Consider the following 23245-nt stretch of genomic DNA (forward strand, 5'->3'; position numbering starts at 1 on the left):
GGTTACTATTCATTTTACTATTTAGGTCAAATTATTGACTTTCCAATGCATAATAGCTACATAAGTCCTAATCACATAAATTTATCACATTTTGGTTCCCAAAAGTGTTAGCATTAGTTGTCAATCCATACTTCTAACCAATGATGAATAAATCAGAAATTTCAGTTTTAGGTGCTAGAGTTCACTGTTCCATTAGGCCATTCTACAGTGAGAATTTGGCCAAATGTTCTTCATTAAATTTGTTCCTTATTGTGTCTAATTACATTTTTTTTTGAATCACTCTATTTGGAATTTTGTAGCTAAAGTTATGGCCTAAACACCATAACCAGCTGGATTGCAATTTTTCTAGATTTTCTGGGCAGAATCAATTCTATAGTTTTTGTACACTGACTGCAGGTTAGTTTTTGAACATATTATGGTCAAAATTTGGGTTTTTTTTCATCATGAAAGTTGTAGGGCTATGTCTCAGCTTTCTATTGGTAAAAATTCAGGTCAATTGGACCTTTCTACACTGAGTTATGACCAAATGAATGAACACTATATATTTGGTCATTTTGCCCACACAGAATGTAAGTCACCTGGATTTGGTCAATTTTTAGGGCATCCTATGTTTAGTTTCTGGACAGAGTTCCTTCACCAAAATTGTGCCATTATGTGTCTAATTTCATTTTCAATTGGCCTTGCACCAATTGAACCTACACACCCAAGTTATAACTGCCTAAACATGCTGGACTCACATCCAGACCTGCAAGGCACTCAAGGCAGCACACCAAACCTCAAATCCAAAGCTACCATTCACTTCAATTCCTTATTATACACAGCCAAATGGTCACTAATTGACCATTACAACATTAATTTAAGTTCAATTGCATTTGAAGGAGCGGAAACATGAAAAACACAAGTTTATACCATTGAATTCAAAAATTTTCACCTAGGGTCACATACATCATGCAAGATTTATTTTTATCTATTTGATTTCAATGATAAACAACATATTAAAACTCTTTTAATATGTTTTGGGATCTGTATTTTCCATTTAAGATTTTATAATTAATCAGATTAATTTTAGAACCCTAGATTAAATCAAGAACAAACACACTAACCTCTTGATGCACTGCAGTGTATTTGCGCCTTTGAGATTCATCTTCAGGACACCAGATGTTGTCCCTCTATCTTGTCCACATTAAGAACACCTATGGCAGCCCTTGAACAGCTTCTAAAGCTTTTTCTATTATTAAGAAAATCAAGTTCTACCTTTTAAGAGATTAAAGATGTAAACAGGACACTAGAAATGATTTTTAGTATTTTTAATTCAAGAGATTGTTTGCTAATCTCTTGGAATAGATGAGAGATGAAGAGGAAGAGAGAACATGAGTCTCAAGGGTGCGGCACACAATGGAAGGCAATAGCTTGTGTTTTTATTTTTTCATAACAACACTTATATAGCGAGGTCACCACTTAAACCCTTGCCACATGTCACCCTTTGATTGGTTCTAGGTTTAATTGACCCAATCACATTGTGCCAAGTGTCAAACCTATATTTAATCTTAATTTTAATCATCTTACATGATTAAAAGACATTTGGCAAGCTTATGTGTAATTCCATGTGTCACCATCTCATGGTGCCACATGTTACCCTGTGAAATGACCAATATGCCCCTGTGTCTTAATTTTGAGTTCTTAACCAAAAATAATTATTTCTCTTCTTCTAATCAATTTATATCAAATATAAATTAATTAATTAATCTCTATTAATTAATTTCTCATTAATTAAATTCATATTTAAACACTTTAAATATAAATTTAACTTATACTATACATCCAATAATCTAGATTTGGTTTCAAGTCATGCTAGGGACTTTGCAATCTAATTGCAAACCAAACCTATTTAATTAATCAATTAAACTCTTTAACTAATTAATTAAATAATATTTAATTAGGTGATAACTTGTGTATGTGTGTGACTTACTAGGCTCATCACTAATTGGCAATGAGATATGATATCAACTCTTAATATCATCAGAACTCTTTCTTACCATAAATGATTTCTCTAAATCATTTTATGCATCTCATAGACCATGGTTAACACCTAGCATAGCATGCCATGACCACGCAATTAGTAATAAGGTTTACCTTAAATGAACCTATAATCATATGTTACCATGCACTGGAATCTCTCTGTTACAAAATCCCAACTCAAGCTGGAGTCATGGTTTATGTCAAACTCCATTTGCTATGAATATTATGTTTTCTTTTAATTCCAGTTCTTGATTAAAAAGATTTTCTCATCAGAAACTCTTTTCTGATTAAATCTTTCTGTCCTGGCCAGGAACTTGAAACATCAAGAACAATTAAATGAACATAAGATTTTATCTCTATTTACTTAGAGGAATAAATTCCATCTTGATCAACACCTACCTCCATATATAACTAGTAAGAGCCAACACATGCCCATATACCCATACACAGTAAAAGTATGAAAGCAGTATCAAACTCAAACTATCTATATACAAGATAACTGTGCTATCTCATGTCTAAAGATTATATGCACTAATATGATTTATGACAAAACATTGACAAGAGTAAACTCCATGTACTTGTCATAAGTGTCACTGGTTTGGCCTACTTGTCATTTATAAGTGCCTATCATGTTTATCATATGGCATGAGACTCACCATTCCATCTTATTTATATCTCATATAAATAACTTGGAAACAAACATGAATACAATCTTTTCTGGATAAGTCATGTCCTTATTTTGAAGTATCCTCGATTGTGAACCTATTTATGATACTTTGTACTAGAAATACTGTCACTCATATTCTTAACAACTTAAGAATAGAATTTCTATCAAAATATCAATGGACCTTTTCTATTACACATAAATATCTTATGTAAACGGAAAAGTGGAAATGCCTTTTATTAATAAAAACATGTATAAGATACATACTAAATGATATGCTCTAGGGCATACTACTAACAATCTCCCACTAGCACTAGAGCCATTCATTACAATATCTTAGACCCATCTTCTCAAGATGTCAGTCTAGCTGAGTCTGTGACATAGGCTTAGTGAATGGATCAACTGGATTTTCAGTTGATGCTATTTTCTGCATGGCTACATCGCCTCGTCCAACTATTTCTCTGATAATGTGGTAGCGCCTTTCTATATGTTTGGATTTCTGGTGAGACCTTGGTTCCTTAGCCTGTATGACTGCTCCATTGTTGTCACAGTGTAGTGGAACTGCTGACTTAATGGAAGGAACTACTGTAAGTTTTGTCACGAACTTTTTTATCCAAACAGCTTCCTTTGCAGCATCTGATGCAGCAATATACTTAGTCTCGGTAGTGAAATCTGCAGTCGTGCTCTGTTTGGAACTCTTCCAACTGACTGCACCTCCATTACAAATGAACACATATCCAGAGGTAGACTTTCTATTATCAATATCTGATTGGAAATCATAATCAGTATAACCATCCAATTGCAAGTCTCCACCTCCATAGATCAAGAATAAATCCTTAGTTCTTCTTAAGTAGTTAAGGATATTCTTGATAGCTATCCAGTGTTCCAAACCTGGATTGGATTACAGCATATGCGATATCCGGCCTAGTACACAACATTGCATACATTAAATTTCCAATAGCCGAAGCATATGGAATCCTGGCCATTTTATCTCTTTCTTCAGGTGTCTTTGGAGACATCTCTTTAGAAAGATGGATACCATGTCTCACTGGTAACAATCCTCTCATGGAATCAAGCATGTTAAACCTTTTTAACACCTTTTCCAAGTATAGACTTTGGGATAAACCAATTATTCTTTTCACTCTATCTCTATAGATGCGAATCCTAGGAATATAGGTTGCCTCCCCTAAGTCTTTCATGGAGAATGTATTTGACAACCATACCTTTACAGTTGTCAACATACCTGTGTATTACAGAAAGTGATAGCACTGTCACTAACCTTCTTATATACACATGGCTCATCCTCATTTTTGATAAAACCAAAAGATTTAATGGCTTCATCAAAATGGATGTTCCAACTCCTCGAAGCTTGCTTCAACCCATAAATGGATCGCTTTAGCTTGCATACCTTGGAACCATCTTGGGATTCAAAACCCCTAAGTTGTTCCATGAAAATGTTTTCTTCAATGTATCCATTGAGAAAAGTTGTTTTGACATTCATCTACCAAATCTCATAATCATAGTATGCAGCTATTGCTAATAGAATCCTAATTGATTTAAGCATGGCAACAGGCGAGAAAGTCTTTTCATAGTTGATTCCTTGCCTTTGGCGAAACCCTTTCACTACTAGCCTTGCCTTATAGGTCTCTACCTTTCCATCAGAACAAATTTTCTTCTTGAAAACCCATTTATTCCCTATAGGTACAATACCTTCAGGTGGGTCAACAAGATCCCAAACTTGATTCTTATACATGGAATCAATTTCGGATTTCATAGCATCAATCCATTTTGAAGAGTCTATATCTGATATAACTTCTTCATAGGTAAGTGGATCATCTCCATGATCTACTTCTTCATGAGTAGACAACTCTTGTTCTTCTTCATGAAGGAAACCATATCTCACTGGTGGGTGAGGTACCCTGGTTATTCTACGAGGAACAGCTGTAGATGTTTCATCAACGGGTGTAGGTTGACTAGATGGATCTATATCCAGCTGATCTATTGGTGGTCAGAATTCTCTAATTCCAACTCTATTTGCCTTCCTTTGCCTCCTTCTTGAACAAACTGTTGTTCAAGAAATGTGGTATCTCTACTCACCACAACCTTTTGTGATGTAGGCAAATAAAAATAATATCCAAAACTATCTTTTGGATATCCAACAAATCGACCCTTTTCTGATCTGGTTTCCAATTTATTAGTGTTTAGCTTTTTGATATAAGCTGGACAACCCCAAATCTTAACATGCTTAAGACTTGGTTTTCTTCCATGCCATATCTCATAAAGTGTGAAAGAAACTGATTTTGATGGAATCCTATTCAGAATATACAAAGCTGATTCTAATGCAAATCCCCAAAAGGAGATTGGCATATCTGTATAGCTCATCATACTACTTACCAAATCCAATAGGGTACGATTTCTCCTTTCAGATACACCATTCAGTTGTGGCGTTCCTAGAGAAGTCAGTTGGGAAACAATGCCATGCTCTCTCAAGTATTCATCAAATTTAGTACTCAAATATTTACCTCCACAATCTGATCGAAGAGCTTTAATACTCTTTCATGTTTGATTTTCTACTTCAGATTTAAATTCTTTGAACTTTTCAAAAGATTCATATTTGTATTTCATCAAATACAAATACCCAAACCTTGATTTATCATCAGTAAAGTTAATAAAGTAATTGAAACCGCCTCTAGCTATTTCCATAAATGGACCACATACATCACTATGTATTAGCTCCAAAATATTTTCAGCCCTTAGCCCTTGTCCAACAAAGGGTGATATAGTCATTTTACCCTAAAGGAAAGATTCACAAGTTGGAGTAGGCTCAGAGCCCAATGAGGATAGAATCCCCATTTTCTCCAGTTTTGCAATCCTATCTTCTGTAGCATGACATAACCTTAAGTGCCAAATATGTTTTGAACTTAAGTTGGTTTTCACCATGGCATTGCATTCATTTAGATCACTTGCATTCATTTTGTGTTTGTCATTATTATCTAAATAATAAAGACCTTCATTCATATAACCCGAACCAACATATTTATTTCCAAAATAAATATTGCAAACATCATCTGTGAATTGAAATTCATAGCCATTTCTAGTCAAACTAGATATAGAAATGATGTTCTTAAACGCATCAGGTACATATAAAATATTATCCAAACACAAAACATGTCCAAACATGTAAAAAGATTTAGATCCTATGGCTAAAGCTTCAACAGTTAAACCATTGCCAATCTGGACTCTAACATCTTGAGAACGTAAGCTGTTACTATTTGCTAGTTCCTGCATATCATTAGAAATGTGAGAACTGGCACCGGTATCTAAAATCCAAGCTGTAGATGAACTATGAGTATCATCAGAATCTAAATAATAAGATATGGACATACCTTCCGAAGGTTTCTCCTTGTTGTCCTTCAGAGAAGCAAGATACTCTGTGTAGTTCCTTTTTCAGTGCCCATCCTTCTGGTAGAGAAAACACTTTCCTTTGCCTCCATCAGCTTTAGTCTTCCCTTTCTGTTTAGCTATTTTCTTGGAAGGACCAGGAATCTGAGGTTTCTTTTTCTTATTGCCCTTCTTCTTGTTGGACTTTCCAGCTGAAGAAGATACAATCAAAGCTACCTCTTTTCCTTTATTGCCCGGCATATTCTTTTGGGTAATAACAAGCATGTTGAGTAAACCAGCTAAGGTGCATTCCTGTTTAGTCATATGAAAATTTGTTACAAAATTCCCAAAAGACTCAGGAAGGGACTAAAGGATCAAATCTGTCTGTAGTTGAAAATCCATGTTGAAGTCAAGATGTTCCAACTGCTCAATCAGCCGAATCATCTTGTGGGCATGATCCCCAACATTCTGTCCCTCAGACATGCTCATGCAGAACAGCTGCCTAGATATCTCATACCTAGCATTCCTACTGTGCTCACCATTCAACTTTTGTAGGTGAAGGAGGATCTCACTCGCACTCTGCATGTTCTCATGCTGCTTCTGTAACTCATTACTCATGGAAACAAGCATGTAACACTTAGCTCTCATATCATGCTCCTTCCACTTGTGCAAAGTTTCATGTTCCTCTTGAGTGGCCTCTGGAGGTAAGGGACCAGGAACATTTGAATCTAGAACATATCCTATATGTTCAAGGTTCAGGACAAGTTTCAAATTTCTTAGCCAATCAGAGAGATTAGGTCCTGTCAACCTATTGCGATCAAGTATGCTTGCAAGGATATTGGATGGTGGTGGTTGTTCTGTGCTCATTATTATCAAAAAATTAACTGCAGAAAATAACCAGATTAATTAGTAAATGTATCAAGTAATTAACCAAAATGATTATGGTCTTTTAATCAAATTGGTCCTCCCACTAACTTAGCGAATCCTACACTTCCAAAGTAGAAAATGGAAATCCTGGTTGGATGGATTTCTAGTGGGTGATTGAATTCTTATAATTATATTGATCATCCTCAGGTACATCCGTTATTGGAATTACAATAAACTATAAGTGAGCAACTCCTTGCCCATCACATCTCATGTGAGGTTCAATCCTTTACCTAGCCCCTAATGCTCAAAATCTCAGGTACATCCATTATTGACTTATCTTGCATTAGTTAAGTTGATCCCATTGAGCCAGTAATTATGCAAATAATTTTAATGTCCTCAGGTACGTCCAATATTGGCCACCAAACCATTTACATATTTACAACACCTCATGCTTAACAATTATTCTTAAGAAAATCTCTTAAATTAATTACATCTTATGCAACTATTTAAAATTTCTTAGAATAATTGCCCCAATGGAAGACCCATGTTATAATTAATTTAATTATAGCATTTCTAACTTAATCATTTGTTTGGAAGATTTTATGGTCATCCTAATTACTATTAAGGTCTCACTTTGCACATTATCCATTTAGCATGCATATATCATATAATTGCATACATTCCTATACATTTCATGCATTAATGGATAAGCAGTAAATATGGTATGATCATGGACTTTCTAAGGGATTCAATTCTAAGCCACCAAGAATTGAATCAGGGCATTCCTAGGTGCATTTCATTTATTCATTTTACAAGAGTTGCTGAAGGAGTACATAATCAATACTAGATTTTGAATTCCTCCCACTGGTCCCACCAATGATCTTGACCTCCTTGAACTTCTTGCAATCCAATATTACACAGTAATCCTTGGCAAACCAAGGCGAATTTACAAGAAGTAAATAAATGAAATTACAACCCAAAAATTATTACAACCTTAATAATACATGCCAAAAATAAATTAAAATAAATTAATTAATTTACAATCCCAAAGAAACAGAAAAGAAATAAATCCAATCACATTGGTCTTTTATAGTCCATGATCATCCATCATGAATATCACTATTTAAAAATTAAATAAAATATACATACTTAAATTAAATTAAATATCTTATATTCAACTTAAAAATCCAGATTTGAATATGATTCAAATAAATTTAAAAATTTATATTTGAATCTCATTCAAATAAATTTAAAAATTCATATTTGAATCACATTCAAACAATTTTTAAAAATTTAGATCTAAATATTATTCAAACAACTTTAAAAAATCAGTTTTAAATATGATTCAAACAACTTTAAAAATTCAGATTTGAATCACATTCAAACAACTTTTAAAATTCAGATTTGAATCACATTCAAACAATTTTTAAAATTCTGATTTGAATCAAAATTTAATTGTGTGATTAAAATTCTAGTTAAACAATTTAATTAGACATAGGATGAGCTTTTAGATCATACAACAATTGCAAATTAAAAAGCCAAACCTTTGCACCACCCATGAAGCCAAACCATGCGCACCATTGATGGTGTTCTTCAAGCATGTCGCCACACATCCATTGCAACCAGCAATGGATAAATCATCTCATGATCAAAACACACAATTAAATCATATAATCAACAATCTAAATGGCAAATATAGTGGCTCTGATACCAATTGAAGGAGCAGAAGCGTGAAAAACACAAGTTTATACCATTGAATTCAAAAATTTTCACCTAGGGTCACATACATCATGCAAGATTTATTTTTATCTATTTGATTTCAATGATAAACAACATATTAAAACTCTTTTAATATGTTTTTGTATATGTATTTTCCATTTAAGATTTTAGAATTAATCAGATTAATTTTAGAACCCTAGATTAAATCAAGAATAAACACACAAACCTCTTGATGCACTGCAGTGTATTTGTGCTTTTGAGATTCGTCTTCGATGTTGTCCCTCTAGCTTGTCCACACCAAGAACACATATGACAGCCCTTGAACAGCTTCTAAAGCTTTTTCTATTATTTAGAAGATCAAGTTCTGACTTTTAAGAGATTAAAGATGTAAACAGGACACTAGAAACGATTTCTAGTATTTTTAATACAAGAGATTGTTTGCTAATCTCTTGGAATAGATGAAAGATGAAGAGGAAGAGAGACTATGAGTCTCAAGGGTAGTGGCACACAATGGGAGGCAACAACTTGTGTTTTTATTTTTTCATAACAACACTTATATAGTTAGGTCACCATTTAAACCCTTGCCACATGTCACCCTTTGATTGGTTCTAGGTTTAATTGACCCAATCACATTATGCCAAGTGTCAAACCTATATTTAATCTTAATTTTAATCATCTTACATGATTAAAAGATTTTTGGCAAGCTTATGTGTAATTCTATGTGTCACCATCTCATGGTGCCACATGTTACCCTGTGAAATGACCAACATGCCCCTATGTCTTAATTTTGAGTTCTTAACCCAAAATAATTATTTCTCTTCTTCTAATCAATTTATATCAAATATAAATTAATTAATTAATCTCTATTAATTAATTTCTCATTAATTAAATTCATATTTAAATACTTTAAATATAAATTTAACTTATACTATACATCCAATAATCTATATTTGGTTTCAAGTCATGCTAGGGACTTTGCAATCTAATTGCAAACCAAACCTATTTAATTAATCAATTAAACTCTTTAATTAATTAATTAAATCATATTTAATTAGGTGATAACTTGTGTATGTGTGTGACTTACTAGGCTCATCACTAATTGGAAATGAGATATGATATCAACTCTTAATATCATCAGAACTCTTTCTTACCATAAATGATTTCTCTAAATCATTTTATGCACCTCATAGACCATGGTTAACACCTAGCATAGCATGCCATGACCACCCAATTAGTAATAAAGTTTACCTTAAATGAACCTATAATCATATGTTACCATGCACTGGAATCTCTCTATTACAAAATCCCAACTCAAACTGGAGTCATGGTTTATGTCAAACTCCATTTGCTATGAATATTATGTTCTTTTTTAATTCCAGATTTTCTCATCAGAAACTCTTTTCTGATTAAATCTATCTGTCCTGGCCAGGAACTTGAAACATCAAGAATAATTAAATGAACATAGGATTTTATCTCTATTTACTTAAAGGAACAGATTCCATCTTGATCAACACCTACCTCCATATAAAACTAGTAGGAGCCAACACATGCCCATATACCCATACACAGTAAAAGTATGAAAGCAGTATCAAACTCAAACTATCTATATACAAGATAACTGTGCTATCTCAGGTCTAAAGATTATATGCACTGATATGATTTATGACAAAACATTGACAAGAGTAAACTCCATGTGCTTGTCATAAGTGTCACTGGTTCGGCCTACTTATCATTTATAAGTGCCTACCATGTTTGTCATATGGCATGAGACTCATCATTCCATCTTATTTATATCTCATATAAATAACTTGGAAACAAACATGAATACAATCTTTTCTGGATAAGTCATGTCCTCATTATGAAGTATCCTCGATTGTGAACCTATTTATGATACTTTGTACTAGAAATACTGTCACTCATATTCTTAACAACTTAAGAATAGAATTTCTAACAAAATATCAATGGACCTTTTCTATTACACATAAATATCTTATGTAAACGGAAAAGTGGAAATGCCTTTTATTAATAAAAACATGTACAAGATACATACTAAATGATATGCTTTGGGGCATACTACTAATACCATCAACTTCCAAAATTGAGATTCAAAACCCTAACCCGAATTGACCAAGCATTCAATTCATGCATCTTACTCTTAATGGCTATACTAATCATATAATTTAAACTAGGGACAGCTAATATGTCACTTTAAATCAAAGAATTCTCCTAACCCTAACTCATGTCAAGGCTGCTGAAATTTAGAGGAGTGCATGCAAGGAGTTCTCATGCATTTCACTTACAATTTCTTACTTAAATTAAACACCTAGGTATAAATTAAGAGAGGGAATAGAAAATTGGTCACTAACCTTGATTTAGCTAATTTACAAAGCTTGAGAACTTCTCTTTTCCTCTTTCTTTTCGCTACCCAAGACTTGCTCTAGGTATAAGGAAAATTTTTAATGAAAGGAGCAAGGGATTTTATGGTGTAAAATGGTGGGAAAGGAAGCTTGGTTGGGATGGCAATGGTGGAATACCTTGGAGTTGATTCAGCCAGCTGAGGAAAATGGAAGAAACTGATTTGTTTTCTTTCATTTTCTGCCCATTTAGTCATTTTAAATGAGTTATTGCCATGTGTCACCATGTGATTGGGTAGAGGCACACTAATGACATCATGTGATGTCATAATTTCCCATTTTAATTTATTTTCTTTTTCTTTTCTTTTCTACTCAATTTCAATTTAATTTGTAGCAATGTTTATTCATATTTTATGTCATAATAATTATTTACTTAACTGGACAAGTCGGCAAAAAATCATCTCTGAAGTCAAAATGACCAAAATACCCTCTGTTTGGCTTATTGAGCCAAAATCATTTGTTCCGACTCGGTTACTCATCGCTAGGGCACCGGCTCATTTAACTTGGTTGTATTTTATTTCTAAAATTTTACCAAATTTTTCTTATTAATATTTGAGTTAATTATGGTTTCTCACTTTAGTTTAAATGTTTTTCCAGACGTTCTAGCTGTTCGGAACGACACTGGTCACCGGAACAGTAGAATGTATGGAATTGCTACAGTGAGGGTGTTACAGTCAAAGTTAGACTTAATCTTGACTTTGATCATCTTACATGATATGAAGACAAATGGAAAGCTTATATGGTGCCATGTGTCACCATCTCATGGTGCCATGTGTCACCCTGTGAAATGACCAAATTACCCTTATGTTGTAATTTTGAGTTCTCAATCCAAAATCATTATTTCTCCTCTTTTAATGAATTTATATCAAATATAAATTAATTAATTAATCTCCATTAATTAATTTCTCGCAATTAAATTCATATTTAAACACTTTAAATATAAATTTAACTTATACTATACATCCAATAACCTAGATTTTGTTTCAAGTCATGCTAGGGACTTTGCAATCTTATTGCAAATCAAACTTAATTAATTAATTAATTAAACTCTTTAATTAATTAATTAAATCACATTTTACTTGGTGATTAACTTGTGTATGTGTGTGACTTACTAGACTCATCACTAATTGGCAATGAGATATAATATTAACTCTTAATATCATCAAAACTCTTTCTTACCATAAATGATTTCTCTAAACCATTTTAGGCACCTCATAGACCATGGTTAACACCTAGCATAGCATGCCATGGCCACCCAATTTGTAACACCCTCACTGTAGCAATTTCGTATATTCTACTGTTTCAGTGATCGGTGTTGGTCCGGACAGCTAGAATGTCTTGAAAAATATTTAGACTAAAGTAAGAAGTCATAAATAACTCAAATAATGATAAGAAAATTTTAGGAAAAAGTTTAGATTTAAAATACAACCAAGTTAAATGAGTTGGTGCCCTAGTGATGGGTAACCAGTGGGAAGTTACTGTTTTCACACCTAGAAGCCCTCAACCCGGGAGAAAATGTCACACCCTACCCCTCTGTAAGGCATAACATAATCTCGTAGTATACCTAATGAATTACCAACTTCGTCTACTGATAACCCATTAAATATACTACAAGGGATTTTAAAACTTTTCTTACTTCTTTTCACAGTGGTGAGCACTATTTACAGGTGTTAAGAATTTTTTTTTTTTTTGAACTGAAATGAAACAGCTAACACATTTGAATTATTAATAATTTCTGTAAAAACTTTGGCTGAGTGCTATCTGTATTTTGAATAAAACAGTTCTTCTAAAACTTGTAAAAAGCACTTCAAATATATTTCTCAATCTCAAACTCTAATATTTAATCAACACAATATGTTTCTCAACTCAAATCCACAATAATTTTTCAATATTTCCAAAGGCTGAGATAAAAGAAATATAGTACAAATTTTACAAGCCAAAATAATTCACAATTTATTTTACAACTTCAATGTACAATTTTAGTTTACAACTGCTCAAAACCAAGAACACTATATACATATAGTGAACATACATTACAATACAAAATGCAGAATATGGTATACCCAATATACCCGATGATCTCTCAGTGTTGCCCTAGCAGCCTAGTCTGCTGCCCTGTTAGTTTGTCTACCTGCGACAGCAATGAAAAACTATTGCTGAGACATTGTCTCAGTGGGGCACAACATTAACCAAATACAACTTTAAATCACAAATCATCAGTCATATAAATAGTGGATACTTAAAACCATAGTTAAATTCAAAGACAATGAATGTCAATAAGAATTTAAACTCCATTTCACAATATCACAATAAATCTCAATAAATCAAAACATAGTTAAATTCAAAAGACAGTGAATGTCAATAAGAATTTAAACTCCATTTCACAATCTCACAATACATAACAATAAATCACACACAGCTTAATCATGTTCCAAAGTTTAGTTCGTCCCAAAAGCCGATGGCTAATGAGGAATTCAATTCGTCCCAAAAGCCGATGGCTAATGAGGATTAACATAGCTAGCTAGCAAAAATATGAGTACTCATTCTATTCGTCCTCAACAGGCACACACCTCAACACTTCAGCCAGAGAGAGAATTCAATTCGTCCCACTAGACAAGGTAGTGAGGAATTCAATCAATATACATGATAGCTGTGGTTTCAAACTATTTACAATGCTTTTCAATCAATAAGTATCCATCAAATATCATTCAAACAATTTTTCACAGTTTCAAACCATTTACAATGCTTTTCAAGCAATAAATATCCATTCAAACACATTTCCATAATTTAAAATAATAATATACAAATAGTCATAATTTATTTCAATTGAAAAATTCAAAAGAAATAACTGTTGTACACAAACTTCTGATAATTGTCTCTTAGCTCTGACTCAGTGTTTTCTTCCCCTTCCCTGAGTCTTTGCTAACTGAGAAACACAATTTGAAGTGTTTCAGTACTCATTTAAACTGTCTCTAAGAATAAGGTTCAACAATTAATTTATTGAATTCTATTTTTTCCTTAGTCAACCTAAGATGTCGACCCTCGATGTAGTCTAGGTGAATTAGGTTTTAATGTTACCAATATGTCACATTTGTAGTCTTTTAGGGTTGGTACATGTTACCTAATTTATTTCCATGTACATTGCATTTTATTGCAATTTGTTGGATTCCGGTATACTAGTTTGACCTAAGCAGATGACCTAGTTCCCTCAGTTTTTGGGTTTCGATCAAAACTACAAACTTTTAGATCTATGTCTTATTGCACGCGAGGCAAAATTTTAGGTCATTCTGAGTTTACTAGACCAAGTTATGGGCATTTTACTATTGCTGGTCAGAATGTACCAAAATTGGCCACTTTAGGTCATTTTAGGTTCGGCCAGTTTTTGGACCCGAAATTGTGCAAGCTATTTGACTTGCTTATGGTCATTTCTAGGCTTTGGTGTCTTCATAAGACTTGTAGATATATGTCTCAAATATTCATGGTAAAAATTTCAGGTCATTTGGACCTATTATGAGTGAGTTATGGCCAAAATACTAACTGCTGCCCAAATGGTCAATTTTCAGGCCTTAAATGCACTAATCCAGATTTGGTCATTTGTCAAGTTACCTTCCAAGTAGAATTTTGGTAAGCTTCCTTCATGAAAGTTGGCATTTTTTGTGTCTAGTTTGACCTCCAATTGGTTTCATATCAATTGGAGTCACACACTTAAGGTTCTAAGCCAAATTACACACTGCCCTATTGCACATTGTCCATCACTCAATCAAAGGATACATTTAACACTTACCAAATTACACATTCATGCCAATTCTGGTTTGTACCATAACCTAAACACATTTTACTTCACATTGTTGGCCATTTTGGCAGCTTGTAATCACACTCAATATGCACCTCATAGTACAGAATTTATCAAGTCCAAATTACACACAATTTAACTACATAACCTAGCTCATTTACATGTCCAAACTCAAACCCTCATACACATACACAAGCTACCATAACAAGTACCACAATTCAACAATAATATTCCATAAACCAAACCATGAAATAACACATTTAGGTCCACACTTCACATTGCTGAATTGTACCTCTCTTTGAATTAATTTCCAAGCTTCCAAAATCAAATGTACATTCACATATACTTACTATACATCATCCAATTTATTCCTACACACATAAACACTTCATCAACACTTTAATCTACTATTTACATGCAAGGATAAACTGTTCTTATAGAGTTTTCATGGCTGTCAAAAATATAGATCTCCCTTAAAACATCAAACTCCAAAAATCTTTCCACAATCCAACTACCCATAACATCCACACAAACTTTAATGAAGCAAGCATCAAAAATACCTACTTACCACTTTGGAAACTCTTCAAAACTTCACCAAAACTTGGTCTTCTTGCTGCCTATCTACTGCCCAAGGTGTATGGACAACTTTTAATGAAGGAAAGTGTAAGGAAAGAAGCTTGGATCATGCTTACATTAAGCTTCAAAACCATGCAGCCATGGAGGTTTTCCTCTTCACCATTTCGGCTGGTCTTTGAGAGGTGAGGAAGATGATGAATATTCTGCCCAAATGAAGCTTTAGTGGTCCACTTAAGTGAGCTAGTGGAGCACTATGTGAAGGTTAATTATTTATTTATTCTAAAGTTTCATTTTTCGTCATTTAACTCTCAATTTTTGCTATTTACATTAGGTACCACCAATTTAATTTTTCATGACATTTTCCAAGTGTAATATCATTTATTTTTAATGGAAATTTAGGTCAAAAGACAACTCGAGGTGTCAAATGACCACAATGGCCCTGTTCGGGTTGCATTTCTGATTTTTCGATAACACCAAGTTTTATCGTTTTCTTGATTTCTCACTTTTCTTTGTACTAATAAATTAATTTTTCTTTGATATTTCTAATGATATTTATACTTCAATAGGTCTTTATTTAAGTCCTAAAAATATTTTCCAGGGTTTCCTGCGGTCCAAGACTAGTCAACGGTCCACGCCGCGACTTCCTGGTGCGATCACCCATCGCTAGGGTTCTCGACTCGTTTAACTTGGTTACATTTCATTGCTATTATTTTTCCTTTATTTTTCTTGTATTTTCTTTTCTTGTATTTCATTATTTTATATCTCCTCATCCATATCTAAGTGTAGTTCTAGGCATCCTAGCTGTCCGGACAACACTGGTCACCGGAACAGTAGAACGCACTACCGAACATAGGGGTGTTACAGAAAATTCATAAAATAATTTTTGGGACTGCAGAGAAGAGTCATTGAGGTTTCTATGGCAATAGAATGCCAGGAAAACATTTAAAAAATTTTTTCAATCGGTACAGACGATTTTGGCTCAATAAGCCAAACGGAGGGCATTTTGGTCATTTCGTCTTCAAAGATAATTTGTGGCCAACTTGTCTAGTTAATTAAATAATTATTATGACATAAAATATGAATAAATATTGCTACAAATTAAATTGAAATTGAGTATTAAAGAAAAGAAAAAGAAAATGGAATAAAATTTGATTTATGACATAGGATGACATCATTAAAAAGCTTCCCACCAATTAGAATTTGACAAACCAATTAAAATGAGATAAATACAACTAAAATGAAGTAAAAAAAAAAAAAAAAAAACAAATCTGCTACCATCTTCTTCATTTTCAACCGGCTCCCTTCCTTTCTCTCCTCTCACCATTGTTGATCAACATTTCTCATTAAAATTCCTTGATAAACCACTATAAGATTTTAATCTTACTTCACAAAACCTCTTCCTCACACCTTAAACAACATCTAGCCAGCAAAAAGAAGAAGGAAAAAGGAAGATTTGGAAACTTGGAAGAGAGATCAATTGAGGTTAGTGTCCAATTCCTTGACTCTTTCCTTTAAATTCTTGTTAGAATGAAAATTTGAGCTTGGATATGTGGAATTTCTTTAAAAATAAACATGTTATAATGTCACCCTATTTTCGGCAGCCATGGACTTGTTATGGTGTTGATGATTTCTTTGGATTAATTGACTGAATAGGCTGCCCTTGATATGATTGTATCACTCAAAACATTAGTTTATGAGTTTAGTGCAAGAAAATGAAACTTTGGAATTCTAGGGCTAGGGTTTGAAACTCAAATATGGGAGTAAATGCAATTGAACACAAAATGATGTTGTAATGGTCATGTAGTGACCATTTGGTGTAGTTTCAATTGGAAATGGAGTGATTGGTGACATTAACTAATATAGAGAATTAGACTGCCTTAAGTGTGCATTCTAGACCCTTTGAGTCTAGTGTGCTCTTAAGGTTATAACTCAAGCTAGGTAACTCCAATTGGTACAAGGTCAATTGGAGGTTATACTAGACATAAAATGCAACAACTTTGATGAAGGAACCTATCCCAGAAAACTAACCTAAATGGCTCTAAAAATTTACTTAATCTAGGTGATCAATATGCAATCCCTGGAAAATGACTAAATGAACAGTGTTCATTCATTTGGTCATAACTCAGTGTAGAAAGGTCCAATTGACCTAAATTTTTACCAATAGAAAACTGAGACATAACCCTACAACTTTCATGAAGAAAACAAACCCAAATTCTGATTATAACATGTTCAGAAACTGACCTACAGTCAGTATACAAAAACTACAGAATTGATTCTGTTCAGAAATTCTGGAAAAATTATAATCAGGCCAGTTATGGTGTTTAGGCCATAACTTGAGCTACAAAACTCCAAATAGAGTGATTTAAAAAAATAAATGTAACTAGACACAATAAGAAACAACTTTGATGAGGAACATTTGACCAAATTCTCACTATAGAATGGCCTAATGGAACAGTGAACTTTAGCACCCAAAAACTGAAATTTTGAATTATTCTCCAATAGTTATAAGTGGTAAATCTATGTGATTAAAACTCATGTAACTATTATATATGAGAAAGTCAATATTTTGACTTAAATGACTAAATGAATAGTAACCTTACATGTTAAGTACAAATATTCAAGAAATGACTTGTAATATGCCCTAGTAGGCCTAATGTGATTGGTTTGGATAGGTTGGCATGCTAATAGAGTTTTGATAGCAGTACTACGTATGATGTATGGCTTCATGCCATTCTGTGATATGATAGCCTATGGCTATACTGATTATGATGTTATAATTGGCTTTATGCCTTATTGCTTTTATGGCTCATTAGCCATTCTGTTTGCACAACAGGAGACACATTGTGACCGATGGTGTGATGACCCGAGATACCTGGTATCCAGTGCTAGTTTACCCATTTATCCAGTCCGGTCAATTTATATAGGTTACTTGGGCATGAAAAGAATAAATGTGATTAAATTGATTATTAAAGGAAGTAAGAAAATTAAATATCAAGATAAAGATCAAGAATGATTATAATAAAAAGAGGCTCAAAATTATCAAGAAAACAATTAATAAAATGTTAGAAAGAGTAAATATCATAAAATGTAATTAACCTTCGACTAAACAATAATTTAGTAATTATTTATTTCTTATAAGCACAATAACTAGAAAATTTTTATTTTTATTTGCATATTATATTTTCTTGTATTATTGGCACCACTAAGCTTTATGCTTAGCGCGTCGCTTTTATAACGCATAGGTACTGAAGATTTGGCCAGAGAGCCCTGCAGACCACAAACTGGGTGAGACTTGTATATAAATCTACATAGTGTCTGTGTCACCTCATATACTACAGTGCATTGGTAGGACACTAGGTCCCATTTTGGTATTTTGTACTGTTTGTATTTTATAATTAAACTTTTATTTTCTCATGTATAAATTGAAACTCATATAATATATTTTAGTATTAATGCAAATATTGTAATTTGTGTTTATAAATGAAAATTTAGTATTTATTGATGATTTGAACATGATTATAATGAGAAATGAATGAATGTCAAATAGAAGAAGTTGTGAGAAATGATTGAGAATATTGAGATTATGTTGATACAAATGGAGTTTGAGAATGATTGGAAATGTATTGGAAGTGTTTTTTACAAGTTCCGAAGAACTGTTTTATCCATTTTTAGCCGGTACTCCGCCGGATTTTCTATAAAATTTTTGAAACCTCAAATGAATTTATAATTTCAGTAAATGACTTAAATGAGTTAAATTTCACAAATTGCACTTCATATCCATGAAGAAATAAATTAAGGAAGGATAAAAATGATTGAGATAAAATATGGTGTTCCGGTACACTATGTGGCATATCTTGCTTGGCTACATTATAGACGGGTAAGGGGTGTCACATTTATTGGTATCAGAGCACGGTTTAGGCGTTTCTGGGTCTAGATCAAGTCAATACCATGCATTGCATTTGTAAGAGTCGAGGTGACACTAATACAGATCTATTTATCTTTCTTATTTTGATTAGGATATGGACCCCACGTCACATAGAGTAATAGATGAGGAAGTGGAGAGTGGTGCTCCACCTGCAGCTAAGACTGGGGGCCAGGGAGAACCTGCTCCACCAGCACCAGCAATGCCTGCACAGCCTCCGTCGGCTATGTTTCAGCAAATGGCTGAATTCTTCAGATAGATGGCTGGGGTAATGCCACCACCACCACCTCTATAGTAGAAATCCCATCTGGAAAAACTGAGAAAATTTAGAGCTGTGGACTTCGTGGGTAAGAAAGAAGATGACCCAGTAGCAGTTGAAAACTAGTTAGACCGCACCATTCAGGTACTGAAGCAACTCCATTGCACCCCAGAGCAGAACTTGGAGGGTGTCGTGTCCCTACTTCAAGATGATACCTGTCAATGGTGGGACACTGTATCTAGTGAAGTCTGGCCAGGACTGGTAACTTGGGATTTCTTCCTTACTGAGTTTAAGAAGAAGTATGTGGAAAGTGTGTACCTGAAAGACAGAAGAAAAGAGTTTATTAGTCTGAGGTAAAGGCAACTATCAGTAGCGGAGTATGAGAAGGAGTTTGTCAGACTAAGCCGCTATGGAAGAGAGATAGTCCCCACAGAAGCAGAGAGGTGCAGAAGGTTTGAAGAGGGGCTAAATGACAACATCAAAATAATGATCACTGCCTTGGGTATTACGGACTTCACAAAATTAGTTGAAGCCGCACTGAAAGTGCGAAAGGGTCAGAGTAAGTGAACAGAATAGAAAAGATAGGCAGCGTAAGAGGGAATTTGGACCAGGGCAGTCAAGTATACCGACTGATAGTAAGAAGCTTAAGGGTTCTGGTTCACAAGATCAGACACAGGGCCAGAGAGGCCAGATTGGGATATCTATAGCTAGCCCGGGCACAATAACAAGGGGATCAGCTCCAGTGCCTAAATGTATGCACTGTGGTAAGAGACACAGAGGGGAGTGTTGACTGTTAACTGGAGAGTGTTTCAAGTGTGGGGCTACGGACCATTTCATAAGAGATTGCCCTCAGAGGAGTGGTTCAATAACTCCAGTACAAGTTGATAGACCTGCCCCTACAGTTCAAAGGGGTAAAAGATCGGGTAGTGCAGAGACAGTTGACATTTCACAGAAGATTGTTTCTGAGACAGTCGAAAGGCTCGAAGTCAGGGTGGCACCACGGGTATCTGCTATGGAAGCTCAGGAGGAGCCAAACCCAGACATTGATGAGGCGATACAAGGAAGAGAAGAAGCAAGGAGGTAGCAACTCCATGATTACTTAAGTCAAGAAAATTTCGAGGATGAAATTTAAATTAGAGGGGAAGAGTTGTAACACCCTCACTGTAGCAATTTCGTACATTCTACTGTTCCAGTGACTGGTGTTGGTCCGGACAGCTAGAACGTCTAGAAAAATATTTAGACTAAAGTGAGAATTCATAAATAACTCAAATAATGATAAGAAAAATTTAGGAAAAATTTTAGAAATAAAATACAACCAAGTAAAATGAACCGGTGCCCTAGCGATAGGTAACCAGTGGGAAGTTGCTGTTTTCACAGCTAGAAGCCCTAAACCCGGGAGAAAATTCATAAAATAATTTTTGGGACTCCAGAGAAGAGTCATTGAGGTTTCTATAGCATTAGAATGCCAAGAAAAGGTTTAGAAAAAATTTTCGATCGGTACAGACAATTTTAGCTCAATAAGCCAAACGGAGGGCATTTTGGTCATTCCGTCTTCAGAAATGATTTTTGGCCGACTTGTCCAGTTAAGTAAATAATTATTATGACATAAAATATGAATAAATATTGCTATAAATAAAATTGAAATTGAGTAGTAAAGAAAAGAAAAAGAAAATGGAATAAAATTTGATTTATGACATAGGATGACATTATTAAAAAGCTTCCCACCAATTAGAATTTGACAAACCAATTAAAATGAGATAAATACAACTAAAATGAAGTAAAAACAAAAACAAATATGCTACGATCTTCTTCATTTTCAGCCGGCTCCCTTCCTTTCTCTCTTCTCACCATTGTTGATCAATATTTCTCACTAAAATTCCTTGATAAACCACCATAAGATTTTAATCTTACTTCATAAAACCTCTTCCTCACACCTTAAACAACATCTAGACAGCAAAAAGAAGAAGGAAAAAGGAAGATTTTGAAACTTTGAAGAGAAATCAATTGAGGTTAGTGTCCAATTCCTTGACTATTTCCTTTAAATTCTTGTTAGAATGAAAATTTGAGCTAGGATATGTGTAATTTCTTTAAAAATAAACATGTTATAGTGTCACCCTATTTTCAGCAACCATAAACTTGTTATGGTGTTGATGATTTCTTTGGATTAATTGAGTGAATAGGCTGCCCTTGATATGATTGTATCACTCAAAACATTAGCTTATGAGTTTAGTGCAAGAAAATGAAACTTTGGAATTCTAGGGCTAGGGTTTGAAACTCAAATATGGGAGTAGATACAATTGAACACAAAATGATGTTGTAATGGTCATGTAGTGACCATTTGGTGTAGTTTAAATTAGAAATGGAGTGATTGGTGACATTAACTAATGTAGAGAATTAGACTGCCTTAAGTGTGCATTCTGGACCCTTTGAGTCCAGTGTGCTCTTAGGGTTATAACTCAAGCTAGGTAACTCCAATTGGTGCAAGGCCAATTAAAGCTTAGACTAGACACAAAATGCAACAACTTTGATGAAGGAACCTGTCCCAGAAAACCAACCTAAGTGGCTCTAAAAATTTACCTAATCCGGGTGACCAATATGCAGTCCCTGGAAAATGACCAAATGAATAGTGTTCATTCATTTGGTCATAATTCAGTGTAGAAAGATCCAATTGACCTAAATTTTTACCAGTAGAAAGCTGAGACATAGCCCTACAACTTTCATTAAGAAAACAAACCCCAATTTTGACCATAACATGTTCAAAAACTGACCTGCAGTCAGTATACAAAAACTACAGAATTGATTCTGCTCAAAAATTCTGGAAAAATTACAATCCGGCCAGTTATGGTGTTTAGGCTATAACTTGAGCTACAAAACTCCAAATGGAGTGATTCAAAAAAAGAAATATAACTAGACACAATAAGGAACAACTTTGATGAAGAACATTTGGCCAAATTCTCATTGTAGAATGGCCTAATGGAACAGTGATCTTTAGCACTCAAAAACTAAAATTTTGAATTATTCTCCAATGGTTAGAAGTATGGATTGGCAACTAATGCCAATACTTTTGGGAACCAAAATCTAGTAAATCTATGTGATTAAAACTCATGTAACTATTATATATGAGAAAGTCAATATTTTGACTTATATGATCAAATGAATAGTAACCTTACATGTTAAGTATAAATATTCAAGAAATGACTTGTAATATGCCCTAGTAGGCCTAATGTGACTGGTTTGGATAGGTTGGCATGCCAATAGGGTTCTGATAGCAGTACTACGTATGATGTATGGCTTCATGCCATTCTGTGATATGATAGCCTATGGTTATACTGATTATGATGTTATACTTGGCTTTATGCCTTATTACTTTTAAGGCTTATTAGCCATTCTGTCTGCACACCGGGAGACACATTGTGACCGATGGTGTGACGGCCCGAGATACCTAGTACCCAGTGCTAATTTACCCGTTTAACCAGTCCGATCAATTTGTATAGGTTACTTGGGCATGAAAAGTATAAATGTAATTGAATTGATTATCAAAGGAAGTAAGGAAATTAAATATCAAGATAAAGATCAAGAATGATTACAATAAAAAGAGGCTCAAAATCATCAAGAAAACAATTAATAAAAT

The sequence above is a fragment of the Hevea brasiliensis genome, chromosome 3 (assembly GCF_030052815.1).
Source record: "Hevea brasiliensis isolate MT/VB/25A 57/8 chromosome 3, ASM3005281v1, whole genome shotgun sequence".
Taxonomy (NCBI): Eukaryota; Viridiplantae; Streptophyta; class Magnoliopsida; order Malpighiales; family Euphorbiaceae; genus Hevea; species Hevea brasiliensis.